Source organism: Brachyistius frenatus, unplaced genomic scaffold, assembly GCF_029030835.1.
Source record: "Brachyistius frenatus isolate BFR_SWC_R1_liver_20210118 unplaced genomic scaffold, ASM2903083v1 Contig_390, whole genome shotgun sequence".
Classification (NCBI taxonomy): domain Eukaryota; kingdom Metazoa; phylum Chordata; class Actinopteri; family Embiotocidae; genus Brachyistius; species Brachyistius frenatus.
In genome coordinates, this window is record NW_027210989.1 from 167,549 (window position 1) to 189,596 (window position 22,048).

The following is a 22,048-nucleotide window of genomic DNA, read 5'->3' on the forward strand; positions in this document are numbered from 1 at the left end:
CAGTTTCAGCAAAGCATTTTTTAGAGTCACGCACTGCCCCTTAGAAACCTTCAGTCTAGCCATGATGTAATGTTGAGAATAAAACTACAATGAGTATAATTAGATTTTCTTCAATGGAAGAGATACAATTCAACAAAATTTGACCTTTTGTACAAATGAATTAAAATGATCAGTCACACCTGTCAATTTGATTGCCAAACTAAAAATGGTTCTCCGAACACAACACACTAATAATACAACGTGTCACTTTTACCCCTTAAATAGAGCATCACTGCACTTCCTGCACTACAGTTGCAGAAACCTGCTTCTTCCTTTCTGCCACATTTTACAAGATAAAACGCTGTCATAAAAGACAGGCACAGTGGAACACAAACATGAACGGTTTCTCTGCTCCACGGTGATCCTCCACGAGTTCCGCTGGTAAACTGAACACACTTCTGCAGGACAAGCGTCTGTCAATGGGTGACTAGGGTGACTTGGTTATGTGACATCTTGTTGTCCCATACAGCCATCACAAGGTTGTGTTACAACTCAGGCACACTTTGAACTGTATTCGTTCACAGCCAAGAATCACGTTTAATTAGGCTGGTTAGAGATGAGCTGTGACGAGCCTTGGAAGGTGGACGACAGCAGGAAGCAGCGAGGACGGACGGAAAGTTCAGAAACGCGAAAATCAGTTTGTCTCCAGCTGTTTAAATAAATAAATGGCAGCCTCTTCAAATACTGTACAAGTGGTCTCGGATTTACACTCACTTAGCATGAATTTTCATGTCAAACCGCACATGGCATTAGCTTGGCCTCTAGTACTTGTTTTAGACCAGGATATGTCCTTAAACACACATCAAATAAGTCTTTCATCTGCACCATGTCACAATCAGGAACAATGTCATGCTGAAAAATCCCTTCATGTATTTTTTTCTCTGCTAAACTATTTTAGTTATCAGGTTGTCCCAAATCGTATTATAATCAATCAAACTTTATTTATAGAGCACTTTTCATACATTTTGGTGCAGTTCAAAGTGCTTCACAGATGATTGACAGGCCAATAATAACAAAGACAGTTGTATACCAATAAAATCAATTGGAGAACAAATTAAAAGCACGATTAAAAACAAATAATAATGAAAATAAGACGATTTAAAAACATTTTGAGACCAAAGCACGTAAGACGATAGAGATGAAAGAAAATAACACTAAAATGATAGTAAGAGTAGTGAAATAGAGTGAGATAAGAAGTAGAAACCAGAATTGAATATAAAAGATGAGGACAATGTATTAAAAAGATAAAAAGTTACAGTTAATCAGAAGGTAGGTTAAAAATGAGATAGGTTAGAATAATTAAAAGTATATAAAAGCAGCTAAACAGATGCTATAAATGTATGAAAGTATGGAGGAAATAAATAAATAAAAGCAAACAGATAAAAATAAACTTTTAAAAGTAAGTATATTCAAATTAAGATATGTCTAAAGGACATTAAAATGAAGTCGGAAGAGGTTGATTTTCAATGATATATTGAAATAATATCATTATTAGTCTCACATTTCGACTCCAACACTGCAAACAGAGGAGCACAGAAAGCAGAGAGCATCTGGCCAGACTCACGATCCTACATCACTTCACCACGTCAACATTTTCCACCGCCGGATAGGAAGTGCCTTCTCCCGCTACGGGCACTATGTGTGAAATAGTTAGGATGCAACAGTGAGCAAGCCTGCAGTAGAAACCCTCAGCCAGTTGGGGTGGTTGAGGAGAAAAAAGGTCTGAAGTAGCCCGGCTCGCCTGCTGCCACGGCAACCCGGCCGGGAAAAGTGGGGGAGAAGGATGGATGGAAGGAGGTGACAGTCATTAGCTGCTTCTAGAACAGGTGTTTCTGTGTTACTCTCTCCTCTTCTCTCCCTTTTATCTTTCTGTCACCCCACCACCACCACCACCCCTCCCCCCATCTCTGAATGTCTCTGTGAAATGGATCTTACAATAGCACAATGGGGCTTAAAATTAAAACAGATGACGCTTGATTGGTCACTAAAGATAAAACACTTTGACTGGTGCTAAATTAGGAGCGTTATCAGAGGGTGCAGAAAGAAATGTGAATGCTGAAACAGTGTTGATTTAATTCGAACAGCTCAGCCTCAGTGGGAGACGGCAGCGCTTTGAAATTCAGAATTCAAAAGCTTTCCCAGAATAACAGCAGCCATTGTGTTGAATTTGAACAGAAAATATGAGTCGTATGATGTGGAAAGATCATTTTGCTTATTGAGCTGCCTGCCATTAATTTGACTTGACTGCAACCATGATTCTCGAGCACAGCATTTAATGTGAAATGACAAAATATTACAACCAGCTCTCTCAAATGTCGGCAATCTCCCCGAGTGCAGCTCTCAACCTTTGTATGAATGCAGCTTTCAGAGTAACTCAGATCTGGATTAGATGGAAAACATGTACAAATGAGAAACGAAGCAACAACTCAGCAAACAATGTGACAGAATTCATGTTTTACAACAGCTTACAAAAAATTTAAAACCAGTGTAAATATAGTGATAAAATACTTGATACATTAACAGCTGTCCATCCATATTTGATGTGATATCCATATCTCCAGCAGGAAAACTACACGTGTTCCTAATTTAACACTGCAAACTGACCACTACTGCAGAGGAAAATGGGCCCTCAAAGAACGTATATAAAAAATACAAAATAAAACACATTTTGCACAGTTTGTTTTGATAGAAATGATACAATTTTGACTTTCCATTTTAAAATGCTGTGTGGAGGCCAATTGCATTGTTGTCTAGTTTCTGAATACAGTGACTTGTAATGCTAACATTTATGCCAAAATATCAACTTTATTTTATTGCTATATATATATATATATATACACACACACATATATACATGTTTTTGTTATTGTTTATTATTTGATGATGGTCAAGCTTAAGTTTTATTTTCTTGGATTTCTGTGTTTTCTCTCAAGACTGAATGCCCAAATTACTTCTGGTCAAATACATACTTATATTAATTTTCTTACCCTAAACATACCATACATATCGTGATACACTTTCATGTCTATGTGCCCGCCATTGATCTAATCAAGCCTCAACAAAACTGAAATAACAGTCTCCTCAACGTCTTCCTGAACCCCACCGGTCCGATCCTGCTTCCACTAACACACACGCATTCAAACACACACGACGTCACCTTACAATTAAAGCGTCAGAATGATGGTAATGTGCGCTGGCTGTCAGACAGGTCTTGGTCGGAGGCGTCAGTGGCCTGTCATCATGATCTCAGGACTGTGAAACGTGGCACAGTGTGCAGCCTCTCAGCGCTCTAGCTGGATGTTGCCGAGTTGTTGCATGTCCAATTAACACAATGATATCATGGGGTTGACACGGCCTTCAAAAATTAACTTTTTGGGTCAACACAACAAGCAGGCGGTCAGACTGGAACAGCTGACTCATAAAACGACACAACAGTACTACACTTTACAGAACTGGTGAAACCGTCTCATGAAGCCGTTGAATGAACAAGCGCCAATCTGAGTCCGACTTCATTCTCTCCCTCTTGTGAGGCATCTTTCTGTATTTTCTCAATGATGCTGTCTAGACTTTTATTCCATGATCCAATGTTGTGACCAACAATAGGACACATTTGAACATGACAGAGAGCACCATAAAAAGAGAAAATTGCATCAAATTGGATATGCGTCCACAGAAGGGAGCTGTTGACAGTGCTGTCACCCTCTTCCTCCAACGCCTCCTATAAACAGGCCGACTTGTCACGTCTCCAAACGACAGCATGAATCCAACATTAAAGTGACAACTAGATGACGGGTGACACAAGGAAGATTGCAATGGAAATTAAATGTTTGTAAAAACTGTGTTCTTACTGTGAAAAACCACATCAATGTGTTATCAGGCTGTTGGAGACCTTTGCTCTGCTGCATTAAAAAGCCATAGCCACAACATTAATAATAAAACACAGGTGAGGTCTGACCGGTGTGTGTGTGTGTGTGTGTGTGTGTGTGTGTGTGTGTGTGTGTGTGTGTGTGTGTGTGTGTGTGTGTGTGTGTGTGTGTGTGTGTGTGTGTGTGTGTGTGTGTGTGTGTGTGTGTGTGTGTGTGTGTGTGTGTGTAAAGAGGGTTGTCTGAATGTCAGCTGTAACGAGCGAGTGGCTACTGCTGCCGGTGGCACTGCTGTGGTCTCCACGGTAACCCATGTTAAAAATGCTGCTGTGCTACTCTAAGAAGCCACTGAGGCTGGTCGGTGTTCTGGGATGCTGAGCTTCACCAATGGATCTCTGAGAAGAGATGGGTACCATATTCGAAAACTTATTATTGGCCATACACTGTACCTCTTTATTTAGTTTTGTTTGTTTTTGATCCAGAAGTTTGTTGACTTACTGACTTGGTTTTACTGGGATTACAAAAAATGTAATGGTGTCATTATTAATGTCTGTTTTCCCCGCTATGTCAAGTCAAATTGTGCCCAATGAGAGGGGTCTATACAGGGAATCCAGTAAAGCAGGACTCTTAAACAAATCCTAGAAAATTAAGAATTCAAGGCGGCTCTGGGCGACACACCAGGGGAGAGTGGGAAACTGCTCGAGGAACCGGAGGGTGCTCAAGCAAAATGTGACACATCAGATTGTGTGATATGCAGTGTTTAGGTATGAGGAGTAAGAATATGAAGGCAGCCAAGCTTTAACATCGAACAGAGGGAACTGGATGTTGTAGTGACTCAATAGCACCTCCTAAAGTACGAAGGCAATTCGCCTTCGCCAGGACGGGATTTATTTTTTACAAACTGAAACTTAAAGTCCAAGTAAACATTTCTGACACATTTAAAGATATTTTTTCAAGGCATTCTGTTATATCGGATTGAAAACGATGGGACGATGTAAAGTGAGAGTGACCTTGACCTTTCACCTGCAAAGTATAATCCGTTTATCTTTGGGAAAATGTGAATATCTTTCCTAAATTTGGCAAAAAAAATTGCCTCGAGGTGTCAGTTAACAGAGTAGGACGAATGGACAAACCAAAAAACATAAAGATATAAAGCTTATAAAGAAGAACTTTCACATTTTTCTTTCATAACAACAAAATGCGCAATATTATAAGCTTTTTTCTGTCTATAAAATCGTACGCTTTACAATGAAATGTTGTGTAACTGTGTTTCACTGTACTTTGGTTGTGATTCAGACTTATTTTTCTCGTGACCTCTACATTACAGACAACCTTCACACCCATTATGCTCTTATAAATTCTTACAAATAGAAAACCTGATCTCTTTCAACAGAAGAGGACTCATTTTGTGTTGTGAAGACATGAAGGACTAGTGGACAAAACACACACAATGACACACACACACACACACACACACACACACACACACACACACACACACACACACACACACACACACACACACACACACACACACACACACTTAGAAAAACGAGCTTGCATGACATCATGCAGAATGATAAACAGTATGGTCCTGGTAAAGCCAGCGGTCCCAGAGCACATCAAAGAACATGTACAGGAAGTGCACAAACCCAAATTTTCCGACTGCGCTGGAAACACAGGTTCACCGGTATCTTCTAAAGAGATGGATTCAAACAATATCCGCTGTACCGGACATGTCCACGGGGGGATTGTCTGCGGCACCAAATGACAAATATTAATTTTCATCAAACAATTTGCCCTCTATCTCTCACTCTCTCCCACTGTGTGTGTGTGTGTGTGTGTGTGTGTGTGTGTGTGTGTGTGTGTGTGTGTGTGTGTGTGTGTGTGTGTGTGTGTGTGTGTGTGTGTGTGTGTGTGTGTGTGTGTGTGTGTGTGTGTGTGTGTGTGTGTGTGTGTGTGTGTGTGTGTGTGTGTGTGTTTCTCCTGGCCTTTCCTCGGCTGTGAGCCCCTGGGACACAATGGGCTGCTATTTGAAGCCCAGGACCTAGTTTCACCGCTACCATGGGCCCTGTCTTCGATGCACACTTTGTAAAAGAAAAGAACGAGACGGCGGGGGAACAAAGCAAGAGGGAGACCAGTTGTGACTAAATTAAAATGTGAACAGTACGATCTGAGGGAAATGTCTCACTGGAGCATTGAAATCAGGTCAATCATTTAGAAATGAAAAATTTAAAAACAGAAGATGAGCTGCTGACCTGTCCCGCGTTTCCTCGTCTTCCGTCTCAGTGCCAGCTGGAGGACTCCAGTCCCACGTGACCCTGAAAAAAGGAAAGACTTGTGTTGTAGTTTCTTTGTTTCTAAGAAATATTTGACATTTGTGGGATTGTCAGTCCAATAATTTTTCTTCTACTAACAATGAAATATGCTTTTTACTGAACATACAAAAAGCAGATTCCAAACCAGTTGTAATTTACAAATAAAAAAAAAATAAAGATTTTCAGAATAATGTTCATCCAAAACTTAATTTAAATTTTTTTGTGACAGAGCTTACTATTATACATTAATTTGCCATCTTGCCTTCACCAATTTATTTTCTCATTCTTCTTTGGTCTTTATAAAACAATCTTGAATTTGTTTCAGTCTTGACCTATTTGTGGGTTTGAATAACAGTGCTGTAACTGTACGCCTGCAGTCGAGTCCGGGATCTTTGTAAGTGAATGAACTGATGGAAAACAAGCCTGTGCCCATTCTGCAATATTAATAATTTGCCACACCGAGAATAGTTTCATTATTTAAAAAAAATAAAAATGACACTCGTGACAGAGGAAGAAGAGGGGAGGACGAGAGAGGACAGGAGAGGGATGGAGAGATGGATCGGTGTGAAAGAGAGGAGAGATGAGATACGAGTAGATGAGCTGCAGAGTAGCAGGAGGCCGGGGACAGGAAGCAGAAACACGCAGCTTCATCTTCATCCCACTCATCTTCACCCCCCTCATCTTTCACTCCAACTGCTTCCTGTTTTCACACACACACACACACACACACACACACACACACACACACACACACACACACACACACACACACACACACACACACACACACACACACACAGAGAGAGACATGAGTACAGGCACACACACCAGTCAGCCAGTGTTGTCAGTCTCTGGTGCATCAAAACCAATATCAGCTCTCTCCAAATTAATTACCAGCTCTCACCCTCTCAGTCTCTCAGGGAGTGATGGGCTATGCCGGGTCCTCTCAATGCTTCCACACCGCCTGACAACGGTTTCAACCTCAGCTCAGGTCTTTCATCGCCTAATACTCCCTACCTCCACCACCACCCTGCTGCCCTCACGCTGTGTGGTGAGAGAGGATGAACCTGTGAAACAATCACTCCCTGAATTGGCTTTGTGTCAAGGAGAATTAAGTCATGTTCAATAATGAGGTCCGCACCACAGAAGCAGCCCCCCGTGTGTAATGTGCTGGTAAGACATGGATGTAAAACCACGTGTTGAATATCAGGGCGTGTGGATCAAATGTTCGGTCCCAGTGTGGCAGGATATTAACATGATGAAACGCTTTAGACTTTGATCAGTCATCCTCCTGGCTACCTGCCCGCCGTGACTATCAGTCTGAACAGAACACAGCGCTACAGAGACGGAGCTTTGTAAACCCAGCTTGAAACCAAATGATTATTAAATGTTGGATGCTAACGGTCCTCTAATGTCTCCGAGGTCCTCCTTGGACATAAAATCTGCAAAACAGTCGAATGTAACCGACCTGAGAGGAGGTGAGGTCTGCCAGCACAGTATGAGGTCAGAACAAATTTTATATCAAAAGGTTGTAAGAATTATTTCCCCAGGCTACTTATAAATGAGCTGATTTGAATGTATACAGTAAAAGTTTTCCATTACTTTATTATTCAAACGTCTTGCAATATCTGCTAATGGCATCTGTGGTAGAGTTAGTTTTAGATCATGATTATGACAAATAAACGACAGACACCTTAGACGCCTAAATCAGCGATTGGTTCCACATAAAAGACAGTTATGATTCATGAAAAAGGACATTAATTATTGGTATTTGATTAAAACTGTAGTATCCTCATGGTGGTCAGTGCATCAAATAAACTGAAAAAAAAATGTGGTGTTTATTCAGGCCTTTCAGAGATACACACAAATACAAAACATTAAAAACCTTTGAAAAGAGATAGATCGAACATGTGACGACCGGAAATAGTAAAGGTTTGGCTCAGCAACATTTTTTAAATAGAATAAAACAATAATAATAATAATAAAAAAACATTTTATCATCATGATCGCTAAGATAATGTTTCCCCAAAATTGTCTGATGTTTTGGTGACCCGTTCAGATACTTTTTTTCATGGTAGGAAGGTCTAGCTATACACCTACCCTCCAAATCCACACCCGACCTTTTACCCTGACTAAACATAGGACATAATACTTCCTACATTTTGCATTTTTGAAAATGGTTAAAAGAATAAATTAAATTAAGTTTATGAACTGCCTCTGGAGAATAAAAGACCTCTCACAGGTTTTCTTCCTACCTTGTGTGTGAAAGCCAAGGCTTTTAAATAATAACAGAAAGCCTGATCTCTGTTTCTAAGGAATAAAAATACAAAAAGTGATTCCGAAGAGACAAATGCAGAGGTCTATAAACTACCTCAGTGATATAAGCCCTGTCTGCAAGCTCCGTCTAACCTCTGGACTCCACCGGACCCGGCTGTGACGGGGCCGCTCTTTACAGCACTTGTTATTCCATCAGATGCACCTGAAATGTTCCTGAAGCAGCTCTCCACTCTGCTCCGCTACACATCGAGTCTATTTCTGATGAAAGCTGCTCAAGCTTCAGAGGACAGATCAGGTGCAGAAAGACACACACACGGGAACAGCAGAGAGCATCCGGTCCATTTCCAAATAAAACCTCCTGTGCACAGTGATCTACGAAAGCTAACACACAGAATATAGACACCACATCATTTTTTTTTTAAATAACTAAAAGTAATTTTGTATAGCTAAAAACGCAGCCACAAATCTTTGATCCAGGTTAGCTGTATTGTCTGTAGGCTCACATCATAGGACATAACAACACAGCCTACTAACCCACGGTAGAAGCACGTCAAAAAAATAAAAATCTAGGAAAATGACCAAATCAGCAAATTAAAAAAATGAGGAGTACCAAACACACCCGGTGTAGTCTGAAACTATGCAGATAGAACAAAACTACATCACAGTGCTAGAGATCTACTCCCTGAACACAGGGCTCAGACATTAAAGCACATCCGAATGCACTTCTTCTTCATGTATAAAACCTGAGGTCTGGACTGTGTTATTAGGTACACAAGCTGTTCTCAGAGAGGTTTCTGCTCCGATAGAAAATATATTTGTAATCCAAAGTGCCTAAAATGACCTCAGATCTGTAACCTACAGTATATATAAAGATGGATGTCTACACGCTATGCCAGGTATTGGCAGATCAAAGTGTTATCCAAAGGCAACTAACTGAAAGAGAAATGACATCAAACAGCACCAAACAGAGAAGGTGGTCTATGACATCACCTATCAGCTTCTTACAACGGAGTTCTGACATCTATCTTCTGAGACCCATTCACACAAGGACCTTAACAACGCACCTGATGGCCGGGTGGGTCTCACGTGGGACCCCACGAGATGAGAAGTCAGGAACTGTGGATGAACCTCCTGATCACACTTCTTGCAAAAACCACTACAAGCCAGTTCAGAAGTTGTTCATAATGGGATATGTGGAAGAAGAGGAGGGGGACAAGGAAGAGCAATTTTCTAATGAAATACGAGCTACTGTAATAAATTACTGCATGTTGTTGTTCATGGAAAGACAACGAGAGAAGCAGAGCAAAAAGTACAACCTAACATCAACAAATCTCTGTGTCCATCGCCATCCAGAGATTAAATGAAGAGAACAGGTTTGAAAGTATTGGAAGTTTACATTACGCCTGTATATATAGATGTTTCAGTTCATCACTTTAGCAGTAGACAGACTGTAAAGGAGACAAAGTCCATCACTGTTGGTACGGTGCTGAATGTAAAATTTTGTAACTGAACGTTCACCTGTTTTGTAGAATTGACAGACTTCCATGCGAGGGTGGAAGGACACCTGTGTTCTCCAACAGTAAGAGGCCCTCATAGTTACTGTAACATGGTTGTTTAAAACAACACCATTAGACTGCGTGAAATACAGCAGACTTATTGGAAATTTGGAGGGAATCAACAGTGTCAGCCTTTACATCATTGACCAGGTCCTCCGACAGAACATCTTTTCATTTACATTTCGTCTTTGTTCATTTCCATAACTGTGTTTTTTACTAAAATGCTGAATCTGCTGAGTTATGAAATATATATATATTTTTTTAATTCTCAATGAATTCACTATATTATAAACAAACATGTTGTATATGTTTTGATGCAGTGTGTGATGGATGCCCAGTAGTGTTTTAATTTTAAATGGCTTGGAGCATAATGTGACAACATAGTTTGGTTTGGAGACTGTTTTGAGGTGATTGATTTTGCAGGAAGAGTCAGAGGTTTTGTGAATGCAGTTTAAAAATTGGGTTTTGTGCTTACAGTTCTGAAAAAAAAAAAAGGGTGGAAGGTTTCACGACACGATTCTTAGTAATTGTGAAAACCTGGAAACACATCTTCCATAATAACATGCTGGGTTTCCCACACTTGTTTCCGAAGTTTGGAATCAGGTCCATTTAATTTCTGGAACATCTGCAACTTAAATCATCCATTCAAACAAAGTACAACATTATGACATTCGCCCTGTGCCTCAGAATTAATGACGGTCACTTCTTCAAAACAGCTCCTTTTCAAAATATATAGAATAATATTACAGTCCTATCCATACCATCAATAAATTGGGAATGGTTATATCCATTACTCCTGATGCCGACTTCTGGAACCAAAGTTCTAAAAACATCTTCATTTCAAAAGTCGCCAACCTTCAAGTCATACAGTATAAGATACTCCACAGAATTCATTATACTGGGCACAAAATGTTTAAAATAGGATTCTCATCAGATGTCTGTTCACGTTAAACGCAAAACAGTCGGGAGAGCTACGTTGACACCACCTGGCACTGCACACCCATTAATCACTTCTGGAAGGAAATCACAGAGTCACTGTCCTTCTTCCTGAGTTGCCACATCCCATCATCCCCCTCACTGTTTCCTAGGTGACCTACCAACAATCAAACTGAACAAAACAAACAGTAGATTACTCCTCGTGGCCCAAACTATCGCCAAGATATTTGGTGCAAAATAAACATTGTTTTTCATACAACAATACAATTTCTCAGTTTCAACATTTGATATGTTGTCTTTTTGCAATTAAATATGGGATTGTGGTTATTTACACCATCCCATTTTTTTGGGAAACGGGGTTGTAGATGAGAAGTGTAATGTCTTTAAGATACAAGAAGCAAGGCCAGTTGCCTTTGGATAACACTTGAATGTCTACTCAGTGCTTCCAAAGAAAAATAGCCCCGTACAAGAACACAGGTCTGTAAAACGCAAGAGGTCAAAAAACAGAGGTCTGGAATTTATAGCCCTCAGTAGATCCAGTTTTCCAGCAAATATTTGAAAAACGGGTCCACCCGAGGTGAAATCTAAAGTCTGTAAGGTGCTTCAGGGATACAAAAAATGATGTCTATGAACAGCTTTCCAGGTATAAAAGCTGATGTGTAGGCTGCTTTTCAAAAGTATAAAAGTGGAGGTTTATGTGTGTTTTTAAAAAGGTGCAGAAACAGTGAGAAAAACAGGATTTCAAGCAGCCTCTGAGGTATTAAATATGAACTCGATGCTGAAGTAGAAAAATTGAGGACTGCAAGTTGGTTTTGAGGTCACCAACCTGAAAGCAGCTCTGAGGTACGAACAGTGTTTCAGTCGGATCTTCACAATCTACAAATCTTTTAGAAGCATTTAAAGTCAAAAACCTGAGGTTAGATTTTTTTTTTTTTTTCAACAGCATAAGAATATTTGTTTGATGTGAACGACCTGTGGTTTTTAAAAAAAACCTTGAGAAAAGAAATGCCTTCTGTGCATCCATGCAGCCTGCATAGCAACATGTCAGCCCTCTGTCTCTACATACAAGGTGCATTCAGGGACGTGGAGTGTGGGGGACCACCTCTGGCACCACTCGGAGCCCAATTCATGGTTACTTTAGTTATGCATACAAAACTGTAAAAAAAAAAAAAAAGAATTAAAAACAACAACTTTGGGTCATGTCTGTGGGAGTAAAATCTGAACTGCTATGCTGCAGATGTAGATAGCTACAGTACATTTATATACAATGTCGTTTATTTATTCCATAAGACATACATCACACAACCCAAACAAAAAAAATGAAGGCTTGAAGTATTATCCTTAAACTATTGTTTTTTTGTTTTTTTTTATCTGCCATTTGCTTCAGAGATGAAAAAACTTCAGTTTGCAAACAGTTGTGAGGTACAGAGGCAGCGGAGTTTCACTGGACATCGGTCAAAAGCTTGAATAATAATAATAATGATATAACCATGGGCCTGTAATTTGCTTTTGAGGAAGGAAAACTGAACTCACATTATTTTATAATGTTACATTTTGATTAAATACGTAGACAGTGGGCGGCACAGCGGTGCGGTGATTAGCATGGTCGCCTCACAGTAAAAAGGTTCCGCGTTCGAATCCGGTCCTGGGCCTTTCTGTGCGGAGTTTGCATGTTCTCCCTGTGCCTGCGTGGGTTCTCTCCCGGTACTCCAGCTTCCTCCCACCATCCAAAAACATGCACCTCAGGTTAATTGGTGGTTCTACAAATTGGCCTTAGGTGTGAATGGTCTTTGTTTCTGTCTGTCTTTATGTGGCCCTGTGATGGACTGGCAATCTGTCCAGTGTGTACCCTGCCTTCACCCTAAGTGAGCTGGGATAGGCTCCAGCCCCCCGTGACCCTGTTCAGGACAAAGCGGGTATACATCTTAAGATGGATACAGAGGGTGGCCCCGGTCCATTTACCTCCACTGATCTCCAACTGTGAATTTTAAGGTGCGCAAAGTCACGGTGGCTTTTCAGCTTTGTGCTTCACAGGTTGGAGGTAGAGGCAAAAAAAAGTGACTACATACCATAACGCACACACACACACACACACACACACACACACACACACACACACACACACACACACACACACACACACACACACACACACACACACACACACACACACACACACACATCATCCTGCAGCCACTTCCCCACTGGTTTACAGTAGCAGTCCCGCCAACAACAACACAAAATATTAATTTTAATAAACAATGAAATGGCCTTCTTGCTTTCAACTTAAGCTGTTAACCAGGTGATTCCAGCAGCAGTACAGGGGGAGCTGTTCCTCACTCTAATCCACATGTAGCAGCGGCAAGGATTTCCAATACTCCATAAATTCAGGGCTTATCTCCAGACAGTGACTAGTAAATGGTAAGCAATGCTATCAATCATGGAGCTCCCTGCTGTGTGATTCATAGTAATGTGTTTCCATTTAAAATTCCCCCAGGGTGGAGGAGAGAGGAAAGAGGAGGAGAGGAGAACAGCAAGTCTCTGGGCATCAAATTCCCCACAACAATCAATACATGGAGCTCAAACAGATCCTGCCTCAGCATGCCCAGGGACAATAAATGTATTAAAGTAAGGAAAATGCATTAAAGAGGAGGGGGAATGCATTTAGGTGAGGAAAGAGTAATCAGGAAGGAGGCATCAAAGCAAAGGCTGGGAACATATGAAGACATGGCTTCTTGTAAGAAAGGAGTGGAGCAGCTTTGAAATACAGTGACTCCAATGGTACTTTAGTTCAAGGGAAGCAAAATGTAGTCTATTGTGGACAAGAAGGAAGAGACATGCACAAGATATCAGTAATAGTGGTGAAGATGGCAACCGAGTGAATTTACAGACATATGAATTTTCATCTTCAACACTCTCTCATCGAGTTCATTTCTCAGTGAGAAACATAACTCTACCATTTTACAGGGTTTTAATATTTGTTAGTGTTTCTACATATTTGAATATAGGGCTGCAACTTAAAATTAATCTATTTACTTTATATACGCAGATGTTTTTATCATGATGCAGGGCCCCCTAAAAAGATTAGTGCGACAATCTAAGAATAATGTTCCTCAATGTAAAACTGCAAAGAATTAGTGGATTTCATCGTCTACGGTTCATAATATCGTTAAAAGATTCAGAGAATCTGGAGAAATCTCTGAACACAAGGGACAAGGCTGGAAACCAATATTGGATGGTGGTGATCTTCGGGCCCTCAGGCAGCACTGCATTAAAAACACGATTATTGAGTGGAAATCACTGCATGGGCTCAGGAACACTTGTGAAAACCATCGTCTGTGAACACAGTTCATCGCTGCGTCCACAAATGATGTTAAAACTCTCCAAAGAAGAAACCAGATAGAAACATGATCCAGAAACACCGCCGCCTTCTCTGGACCGAGATCATTGAAGATGGACTGAGGTGAAGTGGACAACTGTCCTGAGGTCTGATGGATCACAATCTGAGATTCTGTTTGGAAATCATGAACACTAATTGCTCTGGGGTAAAGAGGGGAGGGACCATCCAGCTTGCTATCAGTGCTGAGTTCAAAAGCCAGCATTCGCGATGGTACAGGGATGCATTAGTGCACATGGCATGGGTAGCTTGAACATCTGGAAGGAAGCATTAATGCTGAATGAGATATTCAGGTTTTGGAGCAACATATGCTGCCATCCAGACAACGTCTCCTTCAGGGAAGGTCTTGTTTATTTCAGCAGAACAACGTCCAACCACATTCTGCACGTATTCCAACAGCATGGTTCTCTAGTAGAAGAGTCCGCTGATAAACTGGCCTCCTGCAGTCCAGACCTGTCAATCATTGAAAACATCTGGAGCATCAGCACGTGAAAAATACAACAAAGGTGATCCTGAACTGTTGAGCAGATGAAATCCTATATCAGGGAAGAATGGGACCACATTTCACTTTCAAAACTCCAGAAACTGGTCTCCTCAGTTCCCAAATGTTTACAGTGTTGTTAAAAAAAGAGGTGATGCAGCACAGTGGGAAACATGACTCTGTTCAACTATTTTGAGACATCTTGCTGCCATCAAATTCAAAATAAGCATATACTTTTAATAAAACAATATAATTTCTCAGTTTCAACATTTAATATGTTGTCTTCAGTCTCTCTGCAGTTAAATATGGGTTCATGAGATTTGCAGATCATTGCAATGTTTTTATTTATATTTTACTCAGCGCCCCAATTTTTTGGGAATTGGAATCAGATTAAATTCTGCACAATATATTATCAGCAGTGTATCAGCATCTTATTCCCAGACCCCCGAGCATCGAGGAGAGGGCTGGACCGAGGCTGTGTCCCAAATGATGCACTCCCCTTAATACACTCCTCTGGGAGATGCATTTTTTTTCTTCTTTTGAACCCTTTTCTCATATCAGGAACTGTCTGGTTACATGAACACGCTGCATTCAATCTCACCAACATGTTGCCACTCAAACTTTTCTTTTGTTTGTGACCCAATTGCCGTGGCAACCATACAAAATGTTATCTGTATCCATTTCTGTTAAACCAACTAAATGATCTGTGTCAGTCCTCGGATGGGGCGGGGCTTAACCCAGAAGTGGGTGGTGCTTAGACTACAAGTGGGTGGGAAGTAACCGAAAGTTGTTCATTTAAGCATGAAGTTGATATGGGTTGGTCAAAAATTGCTAAATGTATTCTCTATTAGAAAACTATTTACAGAACAGCCCCAGAACTGAGCTTCAGAGCAATATTTTTATCACAAGAGGAAGATAACTATTTACAGAAAAGTTGTTGTATTTATTGTTAATGTTAAACTATATTGAGAGAGCAGCAGACTCAATAAACACACTGATTCTTCTGTCCAGCAGCAGCAGTGGAAAATAAACACTTTGTGTTCAGGAACAGCTGCAGTTTCCTCACACACTTTACTTTGAAAATCCTTTACGTCGGTGGCCCCGCCCCTTTCCTGTACAGAGCCAAGATGGCGACTGTTTAGGGTGGGAAGTGCCCAGAGTTTCACTTCTTTTTTGGAGCGTTCTGAGTGCTTCATCCTGGTACTTGTAGTGTTCTGATGTTTCTGTACTGACAGTGAGAACACTGATGCAATCAGAATAGTGAGAGTTAGTATTAGTACTAGGTAGGTAGGTAGGTAGAGAGAGAGAGAGAGAGAGAGAGATAGATAGATACTTTATTAATCCCCAAGGGGAAATTATTTCACTACAGCAGCATTTATAGATACAGGAAAGAATAAAATAACAGTAAAAAATATTAAACATGAAAATGCACAGTATATACACAATAAAATAGAATCAAATAAAATAGAATAATTAAATTAAAACTAACTAAACAATAGTGCAATTTTATATATATATATATATTTCAACAACCAAGAAAAACAGACAACAGTGTTATTGTTGTGTGATGGATTTTGCCAGAGGTGAGTTATTGTACAGTCTTATTGCAGTGGGCAGGAATGATCTCCTGTATCTGGAATGATCTCCTGTATCAGGAACGATCTCCTGTATCAGGAATGATCTCCTGTATCAGGAACGATCTCCTGTATCAGGTATGATCTCCTGTATCTGGAATGATCTCCTGTATCAGGAACGATCTCCTGTATCAGGAACGATCTCCTGTATCAGGAACGATCTCCTGTATCAGGGATGATCTCCTGTATCTGGAACGATCTCCTGTATCTGGAATGATCTCCTGTATCTGGAATGATCTCCTGTATCTGGAATGATCTCCTGTATCTGGAATGATCTCCTGTATCTGGAATGATCTCCTGTATCAGGAATGATCTCCTGTATCAGGGATGATCTCCTGTATCTGGAATGATCTCCTGTATCAGGAACGATCTCCTGTATCAGGGATGATCTCCTGTATCTGGAATGATCTCCTGTATCAGGAACGATCTCCTGTATCAGGGATGATCTCCTGTATCTGTCCTTGTGACAGCGGAGCTGGAGGAGTCTTTTGGAGAATGTCCTCCTCTGTCCCTGCAGCAGGTGGAGAGGGTGGACAGGATTATCCAATATGGATAATAGTTTGTTCAGCGTCCTCCTCTCCACCTCCTTTTCCAGGCTGTCCAGTTTGTAGCCGATGATGGAGCCGGCCTTCTTAACCAGTTTGTTAAGTCTGTTGGTGTCACCGGCTCCAATGCTGCTCCCCCAGCAGACCACAGTGAAGTACAAAGCACTGGCCACAACAGATGGTAGAACATCTCCAACATCTTGCTGCACACATTGAAGGGTCAAAGTTTCCTCAAGAAAAAGAGTCGACTCATCCCCTTCTTGTAGACAGCGTTGATGTTGGTCTTCCAGTTCAGTCTGTTGTCATGGAGACACCAGGTACTTGTAATCCTCAACCATGTCCACCTCCTCTCCCAGAACTCTCAGCGGTTGTGGAGCCGTCATCTTCCTCCTGAAGTCGACCACCATCTCTCTGGTCTTGGCCACGTTCAGGAGCAGTAATAGCAGTAATAGCAAGTAATAGTTACATACAATTGTAGAACTGAAGAAAACACAGTAACCAATAAACATGTCCGACTCAGAGGTGTGTCAGTGTGCTATGAGTGTGTGTAGATATTGATTTGACCTAAAAACTAATCCCAAATAAGAAAACACCGGCAAACACCAGAATCTTTGTCAGAACTGCAGAAGAGGGTTTTAAGAACAGTTGGTGAATGAGGCCCAACGAGTGTTCATGATGATCCAGTTTGACTAATCTGAAAACATCTCCTGCCACTCAGAGGATTCTTCTCGGCTGCTCTTTGCTGGACTTATTTTCTTGCTCTACGTGAGCGATAATGTCACATTCAACTTTAGATGGCGATAAGAGATAAACTGATTGGCAGTAAAAAGGTTTTCATCCATCATCTTCCGCTTATCTGGGGTCAGGTCGCGGTGGCAGCAGGCCAAGCAAGCTGACCCAGACTTCCCTCTCCCCCGCAACATTTTCCAGCTCATCCTGGGGGATCCCGAGGCGTTCCCAGGCCAGCTGGGAGATATAATCCCTCCAGCGTGTCCTGGGTCGTCCCTGGGTTCTCCTGCCAGTTGGGCGTGCCCGGAAAAACTCCAGAGGGAGGCACCCAGGAGGATCCTGATCAGATGCCCAAACCACTTCAGCTGACTCCTTTCGACGTGAAGGAGTAGCGCCTCAACTCCAGGTTCCCTCCTGATGTCCGAACTCCTAAAAAGGTTTCCAACAATTTAAAATCTGCAGGGAAATTTAATTTCATTTAACTCTAAACTTTCTTTCATACTTTAGTTGTTCAAGGCGCTGAACTCGTTAGTCATCTGGCTGTCTGGTATCATTAAAGTGATTAGGCTAAGTGATTCTGCACAACATGGAGGCATGTTAACAGGGAGGGTTTTGGAGCACAGTTGGAGGCTCAGAGGAAACAAAGAGGTTTCTTCTGGATATCTGAGCCATGCAGCACAGGGAGATATCAAAGCTCAACAAGGACAGGAAATAGTAAAAGTCAGTGCACAATGCTGGCCAGAAGAGAGAGAGACATGAACGGAGGTGCTGGTTTTACACAGCAGGATTTAGTTTTATGAACAAACTGCAGTTTGGCAAAATGAAAAAGGAAATGATATGTTTTGGGATGGCCCGCGATCTGAAGAGAGAGCGGATCATATTTGTAGTAGATCAGTTTCAATACAGTTCCCACATGTTGGCAATGGGAACTGGATCAGACAGCTGCTGCTCGAGTCCCCAATGAGACTTCCTGTCCAACACAGAATCCACTTTAAACTCCTGCTGTTAATACACACAACATGTTCACGCCTCAGGTCTTATACACAACACACATGTTCACACCTCAGGTCCTACACACAACATGTTCACGCCTCAGGTCTTACACACAACACACATGTTCACACCTCAGGTCCTACACACAACACACATGTTCACACCTCAGGTCCTACACACAACACACATGTTCACACCTCAGGTACACACAACACACAACATGTGTAGGACCTCAGGTCTTACACACGTTCTATATCTGGTGGTCTTAATTTGAAATAAGGGTTAACTTAACAGTCAGTAACTTAACACCTGAAGAAAAGCAAAGGAAGCTCAAACGTATTAGTGAATAAAGAAGTAAATATGTTGAGGTTTTACTGGTAAAAAAAAATTAGAAATGTACAGTATGTAGCTTACGCTGCATTTACTGTCTTCCCAGGGTTTGGAGCCAAATGCAGACGCTTTACTTACAATGAGCATCAAATTAAAATTCCAGGCAGATGACAATCATGGAAAGAGGAGTCCCAAAGTCCATAAATACCCTGCGTACAAGTCCAGGAAAACTGGGATCAACTCCAGCAACAAAACTTTGACATGACAACATTGTCCAGACACTTTACATGATTTAACTTAACCGAAGGGGAGAATACTGAGTGGGTGATTGCAGAGTGACAGCAGGTGTGGGAACAGATAAGGTGGGTGTGGCAGTAAGAGAGACAGATAGGAAGAGAGACAGGCAGGAAGAGAGACAGAAAGGAGGGAATCTTTCAATTTTGTGTCATGTTTGTTTTGACACTTGAATCTTGACACTGATATGTGGTGCTAGTGAACTGTTATTCTGATAAGTGTTGGAGGGAGAATAACTCAACAGCACCAGAAGTTACTGTCTCACTGATTAATAAATTAAATCAACACCCCCTTAATGAGGTTGAACAACAACTGAAAATGATAATCCACCTGAAGGGAGCTGTTATATTATATATTATACCTGGTGCTTCACCTGTCAGTGGGTTTATTGTTGTGGCTGATAGCTGGGAGGGTTCTACCTCCCAGGGTTCATGCATAGCGGTTGCCATGGTAGCATGAAGCCGTACCAGTGATGGGGTAAGCAGACGTTGATTATCATTTAAAGGAAGGATCTTCAACATTTTATAATTTATCGCTTCGACAACAAAATCATGCTACTTCCTGCAAATGTTTCACAATAAAAGCCCTTTGAAGAAATTCAGTTTTTCTGTCTACTTTTCCTAATCTAGAGCTTTTCATTCGAAACAAATACAGGAAGTGTTGAGTGAGTTTGTATTTCCAGTGTAGTACAGTAACTTTAAAAATCCTAACAGTCAGTCCCTCCAAGAACAATTAACACAAATTCAAATAATCTCCACAATATTTACAAGAGCCTTAAATATTTTAAAATTCCCACAATTTGTCCACAAAAACATGTCGTCAACAGAAGCTGTGCCGAAAGTATTAAAGCATAAAAAAGCTAGTCTTTCTAAAGAAAACTCGCTTCATTAACAAAGTAACTGTCAGAAAAGTTCTGCTCCTGTTTTCATCATTAAATAAAACTGTTCCTCAGAGGAAACCAGAGCAAGAGGAAAAACAGGAAGTGACGAAAATGTGGTCTTCACATTAAAATGATCAAATTCAATTATTTTTATCATAGGAAGTGATTCCATATTACTGAATGTTAATTCATTTTATACACACGTCAAGTTGTCAGAGACGTCACTTTGTGCACATCCAGCAGGTCTATGTGTTGAATGAACATGAATTAAACATCATCTAAAGCTCTTATTTTGACAGCTGATGTAGTCGTTGTTTCTATATTACAGTCACAGACCATCTGTTCTGGAAAGATACGCAGCTTTTAGGAGCTTTTATAACTTTTATCTCCATGGTTCTCTAAATTCAATAAATACATTTTTTTTAAAAAGATAAGAACTTAAATATTTCTGTGATGTGCTGCATGATTATTATCACAGGAATGTTTACATTGTTTATCAGGTAGTCCTTTTGCCTACTTGCTATTTTTTTTTGAATTCCTGCAATTTAACAGCAAAAAACTCACTTAAAGCTCCACAAATTACATCACAAAAAACTCAGCGAAATCATGGAGGGACTGAACAGTAGTGGATCAAAACTTGGCTTTGAGTTGACGTTGTGAAGCAATCGATACTAGCCAGCAACAACTTTAACCATAACATTTAATTTTATTGGCTCGCTTGTGTGACATACTCCAAGCAAAACATTTAAATTAATTTCAACTGAATGAAGAGAACTGTAAACATTTTATTTTCTCGTGGAGAAAAAATGTGGGGGAGCGTCACCTGTGATTACTACTGTGTTAGCTTTGTGTCACCTTTAAGTATTTAAATCACTCTGTGTGGCTGAACATGCGAGCATGAGGCGAAGAAGAACCCTGGTAATCTGTCTTTTTATGAAAAAAGAATTACAAACCCATACACTAAGAAGTAAATGCATAGTCACCTGCAAAGCAGAAATCTAAACTGGAATCAGTGCAGTTACTTGCTTGACATTCAAATGGGCTGTAACAAGTGTCAGAACAGCAGAAAGAGGAAAGTAAAGGTAATGCATTGTGGTGTGAGAAAAACAGATGAGATCAGAGATATTTTTTTGTTATCACAAAATCCAGCTCCACCGTTTCCTCCAACTTCAATTTGGACAGTCCGGGGGAGGTGTTAGGAGGTTGTGTAAAGAAAGATGGGAAGGATAGAGGGATGGCTACTGTCATTCTAAAGGCAGATTCTCTCATTATGGCCCAGTTAAATCAATCCAAGATGACAATTTAAGGCTGATTAGGGCAACACATTAGAGCAGAGCTGAGATTATGAAAGGGAGCCCCATCATAAAAATGTAAGAGGTGATAGAGTAGCTGCTATTTCACATCAGAATAAATACAACCACTCCATGGAAATGGGTTCTGAAGTGCTGTCCCCTAAAACTAAATTATTAGAGCTGATCTTCTATATCAAATAAATGTCTTTATCAATCATAGTCCTTCAGGTTGTGTGCAGTCTAGAAGATGCATGTACCTGATTCCCCCTTAAAGTGACGAAACACCCCCAACTATTCAACAATGATTCACAACAAGCATTCAATACCCCATTATTTAGGTATCTCTACAACACAAGTCATCATATGCACACAAGTCTGAGTATTTAGTACCTTATATGTATTTTGAATAATGTATGTAAAGAAGATTAGTGCTGCAGGATGTTAATCATGTACTCAGGAACCTGAATCAGCCTCTGCGTCTGGA

The 22,048-nt window shown here is 40.7% G+C and overlaps 1 protein-coding gene across 1 annotated transcript in view; it reads right to left on the reverse strand.

Moving 5' to 3' along the window:
* The window catches only part of LOC138636601 (inactive N-acetylated-alpha-linked acidic dipeptidase-like protein 2), a 183,392-nt gene that overhangs the window by 136,827 nt on the left and 24,517 nt on the right, over nucleotides 1-22,048 (reverse strand). Inside the window, exon 2 of the mRNA XM_069724668.1 lies at nucleotides 6,161-6,223. The gene's annotated coding sequence lies outside the window, so the exon portion shown is untranslated. The remainder of the gene's footprint in view (nucleotides 1-6,160; nucleotides 6,224-22,048) is intronic.